We start from the raw sequence: 11,288 nt of genomic DNA on the forward strand, positions 1-11,288 counted from the left end.
AAGTCTGGTATCAGTTATATATTTAGTTATATATTTAGAGATGTCTTATTCCACCGATAGCTTTAGAGCTTGTATTATTGTGTGTATGAATGAACGGTGTGGTTTTATAGCAAAAGCCCAATGTGAAGCCTAATTTATACTAGGTGTAAGATGGTGACGCTTACAAGTGACACCATCATGGAGTGTAAATTACTTCTCCAAAGGGACTGGTTTCAAGGATTAGGACCCGCCGTAGTCGTATGGAAGGATCTTTAGGTCTTGCTGGGAGAACCAGCTGAAGGTCTAAGCAAACAAAACTAGAGGTGTGCATAGTTGAGACACTTTTCCGCATGACCTCAGTGTCTTTCCTGGCTTTTGACGTTTTTGACATTTGACCATGAAATTTCACCATATTTTAGATAATGGGTTAGAGATCTAATATAGGATGTTTTATGGCTTTGTGTTGAAATTTGAACCCCAACCTAACACACACACAAAATAACATCGGGGGGGACGGGCCTACTCAGGAACAATGTAAATAGGGAATGAATGCCCCACCCTTTAATGCAAACCCCATTATACCTGTTGTCATGGGACCCGTTTATCTGTCTTTCTGCGTCCATTTTATGCCCATATGGAGATCTCTGCAGACACAGTGCCGGTTCCGGAAAACACTGATGTCAGACATGAGCTCTGCATAAGGAGATTCCGAACCTTTCACGCCGGTTCCTGAAAACCGTGTATCGGGTCGGGTCGAGGCCAGGCACTGCACTCCCTGCTGTGGCGGCGCCGAAGTCTGTGTAATGCAAACCCCATTATACCTGTTGTCATAGGAACCGTTTTGACCATCTGTTTGCCTGTGTCCATTTAAGCCCATATATGGAGATATCTGTGTCTGTCACTACCTGCTGTGGCGGGGAACGCGTGTGCCGAATTTGAAGCCAGTAGGACGAACGTTTTGAGATACGCGGATTACATACATACATACATACATACACACTCAGAGATTGTTTGATGTCAGAATGCCCATATATGGAGATATCTGTCTATCTGCATCCATTTTATGCCCATATATGGAGATCTCTGTATCTGTCTGTCTGTGTCCCTTTTATGCCCGTATATGAAGATCTTTGTGATTCTACGTCCATTTTATGCCCACATATGCCCATATATATGGAGGTATCTGTCTATCTGCATCCATTTTCTCTATGCCCATATATGGAGATATCTGTCTAATGCAAACCCCATTATACCTGTTGTCATAGGACCCATTTTGACCATCTGTTTGCCTGTGTCCATTTATACCCATATATGGAGATATCTGTATCTGTCTGTCTGCGTCCATTTTATGCCCATATATGGAGATCTCTGCAGGTACAGTGCCGGTTCCGGAAAACCCTGATGTCAGACATCATCTCCGCATACGGTGAATCCTAACCTTTAGCGCCGGTTCCGGTAAATCGCGCATCGGGTCGGTTGTGGCCGGGCACTGCACTACCTGCTGCGGGAAGCCGGTGGGATAAGCCGATGCTTATTAATATAAAACTAGTCCTGTGCCCGGAGCTATGCACAGCAGGCTATATGGGGGATTGAATGTAGGAGTCTCAGAAGTAATGTTGGAGAACCCAGACCGGTGCAAGCTGACTCACTTGAGCATGAGGTGGGCCGTGCATCTGTCCGAGGCGACAGCCATGGCACAGCCCTCGGGGACGGCCTGGTCTCCTGTCAGTCAGGGGGACGACAGGACAGCAGCGTCTGGATCTGCAGACTGTACTTCTGCACCTGGGAGCAGTCTCACTGTCTACACACTGGAGGTAACAGGCAGTGTGTTTCTTCTTGGTCTGTGCAAAGAGAGAGCGAATGGCCTTCATCACAAACTCCATCTGTCGGTCCGTCTCCTGGCTGTGATAGCGCCTATTTTGTGCCTACTTGTTGTTGTTTATTATGGTAATTAGCATATGGAAGCCTATATATTTTCTAGTGGCTTCATGATGTGCTTTCCACAGCAATGGATGTTTAGCATTTCAGTTGGCAGAGACAAGTGTTTTGTAGCCTAGCCTACCAATGAGAAGATCTAAGTGTCCCATTTTACCTGTATTCACCATTATGTACACATGTATTTATTAATAACTGAAGTTCTTTCCGTCATGTCAATTCAGGAAAACTAAAATGAATCACTTTAACATATCAATATTAGATCTCCTTAAGTTAAAAAACACCCTCTTAAAGACAGGGTGAAATCAAAAACATGTTTTCACACTTTTAGAGCATATATGTAGTGATAATATGGCCATACCTAACGCTAGATGCCAAAGAAAATGAAAATAAACAGTTTTTGTGTATATTTATATCAAAGATCCCTAAATAGGCCATTCTTAATTACTTCCTGTGAACAGAAATTCAAAAAGTGATGACATAGACAGGTCCGCTTGCATATAAATGAACCTTTGATTACATTCACCTGTTTGTTTCCCATTGCTGGCTCCCATTACTCCCATTACTCAGATTTTAAATCCCATCGCCTGAAGGGCTGGTCCCCTCGGATTGGTTCAGAAACTAACAGGCTTCCTTTTCAAACTGAAACTTCAAAATAAAATACCCAAAATAGTCATTTCATTGGGTCTTTACATTTTCTCTGGTTTGACAGGTTCAGCACCATGGACAGTGACAGGGTCAGAGAGCAGAATCTATTCTTCACTGTATTTCACAGAAAACTTAAAGCTCATTTCGGATTAAATGTATTAACCCATTAAGACCTGGAATTATCTTATACTTTAGCTGTTGAAAAATAGCAGATATACAAGTGGAGGCCATCATACTTCACAGTGAAGTCCTTATCATCGTTATTCATGGCTCCATGCCTCCGTAACCAGGGGGATCGCCCACCCAACTTCTAGACCTATCAGTGAACGGGGTGATAGCCCAGAGTGGATGGGGTTATGACGGACAGTAAAAGCATTTGTCAGTGTAAGGACCCCTGCCTACATCACTACATCATCTGTAGCTTATCTCATCAGCAATCATCTTCACCAGAGGAGTTACAGTTCCTCAGTGATGCACTTCTTACTCTGTGCCCTACAGATACTGGACAGGACAACGATCCACTCGTCATTGACCACTGTTTCCCAAACAGTGGGTCATTTGAGGGTCACGGACCAATATTTATGGGTCACGACTTGAGTAAATAAAAAAAAAACATCTTTTCCCACACCTAAAAACATATATATTTCAAAACATTTTCCCCTCCACAAAAAAATTAATAAAAGTTTTGAAACAAACAAACAAACTATAGTAGATCTGCTGTTTTCACTATTTTGGGTCACAGGCAAATGTCTAATTTCTCTTTTGGGTCACAAGCTAAAAAGTTTGGGAACCACTGTCCTAGACTCTTCTTCACCCTCCTGGCCCCCAAACTGTGGAATTACAATTTAAGATTGTAGGCATATAGCAGACGCTCTTAATCCAGAGCCACTTACAATAATCAAGGTAATACATCAATACAATAAGCAAGGTAATATATCAATACATCAACATTAATACATCAAATGCATAGAAATATCAATCTAGAGAAGAATAGGTAGACAGAGCACCTAATCAGTAAAAAAAGCTTTATATTAACTAGCTTTCATGTATGGTGTCACACTCTGCCCTAGAGTGAAGGTAGGGTAGGCCGAAAAAGGCACTTGAATGTGTTTTAGTTCACCTTTCAGTCCAAGGAAATGGTGTTCACCAAAATACAGCAGAGACACAAAACTATATACAAAAGACTGGCCAGACTGGCATTGGGTCTGTTTAGCTCACAGCCCTACATTGACTGACTAAGCACAGGTGGCAGGTCCCCTTAAATAGGCCAAGCCCCTCCCCTGGACTGTACCAATCTTAAATTGATTCCACAATTTACCTAAGAACCAGTATATAACTTTTCTATGTCCAAAGACAAGCTTTCCCATGTCAATTCCATGACAATACAATTCAGACACATTTCACTTGAGAGTATTACCTACACCATTAAATTAGAGTACCCAATTTACCAGCCAACAAACCCACCATTAGTTTGATCACCCATTTAGCATAAGGAAAGAGAGACAATAATGCATGGCCATTTGTAGCCGTCACTGTCTGATGTGTCCCTCCACCCTCCACTCCACTATGCCACTCCATAGTATGGGCAGTCCATAGATTGCATACAGCACACAGCTGCTATGAGCATCACAGAATGTGAAACCAAGAGCCACTTGTCCAACAGACAAGTAACTTTTTAATGAAGCATTTGTTAATTCTCCCAGACCACAGGACAAGCCTTAAAGGAGTAGTTCACCCCCAAAATGACTTTTTTCTTTTGATTAGTCACACCATGGAGACTTGAATTCAATAATATGTTTTTGTATTTGTCGCATTCCTAAGACAAACAAATTATTATAGTAAATGTACCCCCATTGATTCTGGATGGGGACCCAAATGCATGGGCCTGGATGGGGACCCAAATACAAGGCCCTGGATGTTGACCCAAATGTATTTGTGTGAGAATCAATGGGGGTAAATTTACTTGACCCTTGACCCTAAATGTACCCCCCATTGATTCGGACCCAAATGCATTAGGGTCCCCATCCAGGGCCTTATTTTAGTAGGGCAGGAGAGAGGGGTCTACCAGCACCCCAATGACATGTTTTCGAAACCTGTTTTTTTTGGACCGTTATGATGTCTAGTTATGATTTCTGCTTGTTGCCGTCGCCAACTAATACCCCATGGGGTTCATTTTTAACCTTTTCTCACAACTATTCCCAATCTGAACCATACAATGGTCATAACAGAAAATGCCATAACGCTTGATGTAAACAACCTACAGGGACAAATGAACACACTTTTCTATATGATTTTGACCCAGGGAATTCATTAAAGTGGTTATTTTTTACATTTAAGCACATCTTGACCCTATTTCAGGACAGAAACGGCGAAGAATAACCCAAAAATGTTCAAAACACGTCTATACTTCTCTTTGTACAGATGAATTAAGGTGTATTCTTTTGATACCACAGGGTTTTTAGGACCCTTATGATGTCTAGTTATGATTTCTGCTTGTTGCCGTGGTCAACTAATGTCCCATGGGGTTAATTTTTAACCTTTTCTCACATATCCCCAATTAGTGTGGGGATTTAGGGGAGCAAATGCTAAATTCGTGCAATTTTGACTTAAAGCGCGAAATTTTGCACAGATGTAGCCCAGGGCTTGCTCTAATGATTTAGCTAGGGCGCCCGAGTCTGCGACCTTCGGGGTCTCCACAGCGGTCAAATCAAGTTGGGCTTCCATTGACTTTCTATACAGGAGGAAAATACCCAGAAAAATATTTTTTTTCTGGGTATTTAAGGAGGATCTGAGGGGTCTAACTAGGGGTTTGTCATGATGCTGAATCCATTGCAGGCATTTGTTTTGCACAACAAACATTCAGTGGGCTAGAAATGGCCTTAGAAAACAATACACGTATGGGTGAGTATTCATGTTAGTCGGAGGCCTTAGGGTTTTTTTTTCTCGTGCTAATCAGTCTAAAAGTTCAAGATTTTGCACAGATGTAGCTCAGGGCATGCTCTAATGATTTAACTAGGGCGCCCGAGTCTGCGACATTCGGGGTTGCCACAGCGGCCAAATCAAGTTGGGCTCCCATCGACTTTAGTGATGAAAAGTGATGAGTCATCACTTTTCAGAGTTGTGTGGGTGCTGTGGCGACCCCGAAGGTCGCAGACTCGGGCGCCCTAGCTAAATCATTAGAACATGCCCTGAGCTACATCTGTGCAAAATTTTTAACTTTTAGACTGATTAGCACAAGAAAAAAAAAACCTAAGGCCTCCGACTAACATGAATACTCACCAATACGTGTATTGTTTTCTGAGGCCATTTCTAGCCCACAGAATGTTTTTTGTGCAAAACAAATGCCTGCAATGGATTCAGCATCATGACAAACCCCTAGTTAGACCCCTCAGATCCTCCTTAAATACCCAGAAAAAAAATCTTTTTCTGGGTATTTTCCTCCTGTATAGAAAGTCAATGGAAGCCCAACTTGATTTGACCGCTGTGGCGACCCCGAAGGTCGCAGACTCGGGCGCCCTAGCTAAATCATTAGAGCAAGCCCTGGGCTACATCTGTGCAAAATTTCGCGCTTTAAGTCAAAATTGCACGAAATTAGCATTTGCTCCCCTAAATCCCCACACTAATTGGGGATATGTGAGAAAAGGTTAAAAATGAACCCCATGGGACATTAGTTGACCACGGCAACAAGCAGAAATCATAACTAGACATCATAAGGGTCCTAAAAAACCTGTGGTATCAAAAGAATACACCTTAATTTATCTGTACAAAGAGAAGTATAGACGTGTTTTGAACATTTTTGGGTTATTTTTCACCGTTTCTGTCCTGAAATAGGGTCAAGATGTGCATACATGTTAAAAATAACCACTTTAATGAATTCCCTGGGTCAAAATCATATAGAAAAGTGTGTTCATTTGTCCCTGTAGGTTGTTTACATCAAGCGTTATGGCATTTTCTGTTATGACCATTGTATGGTTCAGATCGGGAATAGTTGTGAGAAAAGGTTAAAAATGAACCCCATGGGGTATTAGTTGGCGACGGCAACAAGCAGAAATCATAACTAGACATCATAACAGTCCAAAAAAAACAGGTTTCGAAAACATGTCATTGGGGTGCTGGTAGACCCCTCTCTCCTGCCCTACTATTTGGGTCCCCATCCAGAATTGTTTTGTCTTAGGAATGCGACGAATAGGCCTACAACAAAAAAACTCAAGTCTCCATGGCATGAGTAATCAATAGAAAAAAAGTCATTTTGGGGGTGAACTACTCAAGCCCTGTACTGTACTTATGTACACTCTTGAGGTATTTGTACTTTACTTGAGTATTTCCAATTTCCAATACTTTTACTTCTAAAATAATTCCTCATAGTCGTGCTAGAAAAAGGTTTGAAAACAACACGTGAGAACAACACGTGAAATGGAATGCGACGAATACAACAAAAAAACTCAAGTCTCCATGGCATGAGTAATCAATAGAAAAAAAGTCATTTTGGGGGTGAACTACTCAAGCCCTGTACTGTACTTATGTACACTCTTGAGGTATTTGTACTTTACTTGAGTATTTCCAATTTCCAATACTTTTACTTCTAAAATAATTCCTCATAGTCGTGCTAGAAAAAGGTTTGAAAACAACACGTGAGAACAACACGTGAAATAGACTATCATGTACATTTTTCGGCTCACCTTTCTCGTCTTTTTCAAAGCCAAAATGTTGCCAGGTTAGCTTTGTTTTTGTCTTTGCATTCCTCTTGTCTAAACTGAATCATCATCCTCATCCTCCCCCCAGCCCCGCGTTCACTTGAAACCTAACCTCGCGTCACCAGGCTTTCTTTTGTCTGAAAATGTTAGTCCAAAATCTGCCATAGGTCTACAGTTGGGTTGAGATCTGGTCACTGCAGTGCAAAGGTCAGAAGGTCATAGAAGAACATTAAAACATTCAGTGACACCTCATGGCCTGCAGATGGTGGCATTGTCATTCTACATTATTCTACTCCCTCAGGACATGTTTCATGATCATAGCATAAAGGTGATCAGAATAATAATTTTCTTGTTTAGTAATCTTATGGGCTTTTCTGAGCCTTTATCTGATAGGTACAGTGGAGAACAGAAAACATCGAGCAGGGGAGCAACATCATTTTTGATCATCCCATTGGATGATGTAAACACAGACACACAGACAGACGTACGTAGGTTTCCCTAAAGATAGATACTAGAGGTTTGCCTGCCTCAATATTTTGACATCACCCTTTACTTTACATCAGGTCGCAGTTATTGATGGTGACGTCACCAAGAATGCTGGTCCCTTATTTACGGTGATGAGTATGTCATCACCCAATGACATCAATGTGTTTTTCAAGGGTTTTCCCATTGGATGACATCACTGTGTGTTTTCCCAAGGGTTTTCCCATTGGATGACGTAAATGACCTGAAATAAATAACAACACATGGGCTCGAGACCAGTATGTTATACCAAAACGTTATAGACCAAGGTTATTCTCCTAAAAAAATTACGACACTACAAAGGCAAGGCCCTTAGCCAATGAGGAGCAGCCAAAGGGTAGATCTTTGTGCCCATACATGGTGTTCCATGCGAGCCCACACTGTTTCGTAGGAACAGTATTTCTAGTTTATAGTTAGATATAGATAGATAGTCCTTATGCCGGCGTAGACCTACCCGTATATTTATAGTCTGGTTGGCCAAAATGTCATGTGAAGCTCACCAATCCACCAATCCTCAAGCTCTGTGGGACCGTTTTATGGCCTTCTGATTGGCTACACGTCACCCACGTAGAGGATTATTGTCAGACAGAAGGACATAGATTCAGCTAATTTATAGATAAAGATAGATAGATATATTGTGATGTCATGTGAAGCATGATAACAGTGACAACAGTGGTGAAGCATGACAAGTTTAGAAAAAGCAGGTTATACTCTATATATAGTCCTTACTCGTCCTTACCCGTCTGCTGCCTTACCCGTGAAGTCTAAGCTTACCTGTATATTTATTGCGACCGAAGGTCGCAGTTAACTATGAACACCGGCACATCTTGTCTGTCCTTCCTTCTGTAACGCCTCAACTTTGTTGACATTGTGACGTCACGTGACATCACATGACACCACCTCATCAAAGATCAAACCCTGGATATCCATACATGGAGATGGATCATCACCTAGATCTCCATATATGGAGCTGACCTCTACATCTGATTCCCAGATGATGCCCTGTTAGGGCAACCATACTAATAGAATCCCTTTTATGCCCATAAAAGGGGACAAGGACCAAGACATATACTGACACGCACGAAGCATGGCTGGGTCTCACAGCACACGGTTGGTTCTACAGACAGGGATCTCCATATATGGGCATAAAAGGGATTGTATGTGTGATGTCAGATCATGTCATAGACGTCATGGGACTTTCACATAACAAGTAACCCAGTAAGCATGTATGGGGTCTCACAGCATACGATTGGTTCTACAGACTCCAACTTTTGCACACGGATAGCTCAGATTTTTGCCTGTGCTCTTAGCTGCTTTGCGGTTCTGAGTCACACGCGGTCTCGGCCATGCCTTTCGGCCTGGCGGAGTTTGTGTTCTTTATTTTATTTCCTTTTTTTCTTAATACCTAAGTCAGCATCAGTGTTATCGCATGAAAGAAACCATTAAAAAAGTAATTGTATCATTCTACTTTATTTGCATAACCCTGCCCTGCTTAAAGCAGGGGAGCCAACCAGTGATCTCTACATTAGCATGCTGTCACCTTCCCTGTCTTTTCTGTCATTCAGGAAAACAGGCTGGTGCGCGGACACATGAACCCCCCTCACATCCACTGCAGAAATGTTAATTAGCAAGCGCGGCATCCCACCGCTCCATGCCTCCATCCCTACCCCAAATGCCTGACTGGCATGCTATGTATTTAAATCCTTTCCATACAGTATGTCCTTATTATTAGGGGAGATGGACTTCCCATGCAAAGAGATGGAAATTGTCACTATCAATGTGGATGAACATAAAGACTAGAAATGATATGCCAATATTCATATTTCCACAGCCTAACGTTAATATACTGTCAATATATTGCACTGCATTTTATTTGATAAAAGGCATGAGACGTTCATGTTTATATTATATGATAACAGCTGAATTTTATTTGTTATTCCAAAGCCAGAAATTATTTATTCTCTTAATTTAATGAGAGTGGGTAAATATCCAAGTTCTTACATAAATACTTTGGCTCCTTATTGCTCATTCTGTGTGGGAAATGACACATACGATTTTTAAGCCGCGTTCATAGGCAAGTTAATTCAGTTAGTAAATTTACTATCTAAGGGTTTGTAATGTATTTTACTAGCTCTTTTTTATATTCAACATCAATCTTCTATGTCTTTGCTCTGTGTTATAGGTTGCCTGATGCTTTGGGCCCCTATGGACAAATTGGACATAGTGCCAATATCGTCATTGTTGATGCGGTAGTGCCCTCCTGTGGCTTGCAAGGAAAAGTGCACCACAGAACACCAGGTAATGCTGCTGTAGCGTATGTATGCAAGGCTATAGCAGGGGTCTTCAACGTTTTCAGGCCAAGGAACCCTTAGCTGAGAGAGAGATGAAGCAGGGACCCCACAACCTTTTCATAGATTCCATATAGTTTCATTGTTTGACAGCACGATCATCAGTGTATTTTGGATTCATGTCAATTTGTTTTCAGATATTTAACCACTTGAACCTTGAATACTTTATAAACTTGACCTTTCACTCTGTACTTAGTCTGGTCTTTTCCCCCCCTACACCAGACCTCTTTGCCGAAAATGGATGATCTACAAGCTCACAACGCCTCGCGTATATATATGGACGCTAGGGTTCAAGTGGTTAATATAAAAAAAGGAGAAAAAAGGTTTCTATCACACAAAGATTTGGAGGTCCCCCTGTAGTAACTCTGAGGACCCCCTAGGGGTCCCGGACCCCCTGTTGAAGACCCCTGGGCTATAGTATGGTGAGAATTAAAATTCTATTCATCATGATTCATGTGTAACATTTCATTGAGCAAAACAAACGAGAGAGAGAGAGAGAGAGAGAGAGAGACGTTATCTAAAGCCAATACTGTGCTCTATTGAGCTTTCAACATTCAATGTCAATTTGGCAACCAAGATAGTGGAGAAATGCTCATACTGAGGAATACAGAGGAATGATGAAACACGTATGCAACTGAATTATCAGACACTTTTATGTAATGCTGTGACTACACAGCCCAGACATATGCAGTTGAAATCAAGTTGCGGGGTAAAAAGAGGAACTTTTCCATTGCACAAAAATACATCTGCATCCCATTCTGTACACACCATGTTAGATGTGATGATGCTAATCTTTTTCCAAATAGCCGCAGGGTCTCAGAGCATTACCTTTAATGGAATGACTCTTGGACAACCTAGAGAAGCACTTGAATAACACAAGCTCATCATGAGCCCATTCGGGCATTATGATTATACATGGAGAATGACATTTCTTTTAAAGGCAGTCATAATTTGAGCAGGGCTGAAGGCAGACATTGTGCAACAAGAACACCAACTCGCTATTACTGAAATGTTCTTAAAATATGTTTATTCTTTGCAACGCAGCATTCGGATGATCAGTGCGTTCCACGGCCTGTGAACAGAATTCCTGTAGCAGACAAATTTATAGAACAAGCCCTTGTGTGAACTGAGGGCCCCACCCATGTTTACCAAGGAGGAATGT

This window comes from Nannobrachium achirus (genome assembly GCF_963921795.1).
Source record: "Nannobrachium achirus genome assembly, chromosome: 20".
NCBI classification, from domain to species: domain Eukaryota; kingdom Metazoa; phylum Chordata; class Actinopteri; order Myctophiformes; family Myctophidae; genus Nannobrachium; species Nannobrachium achirus.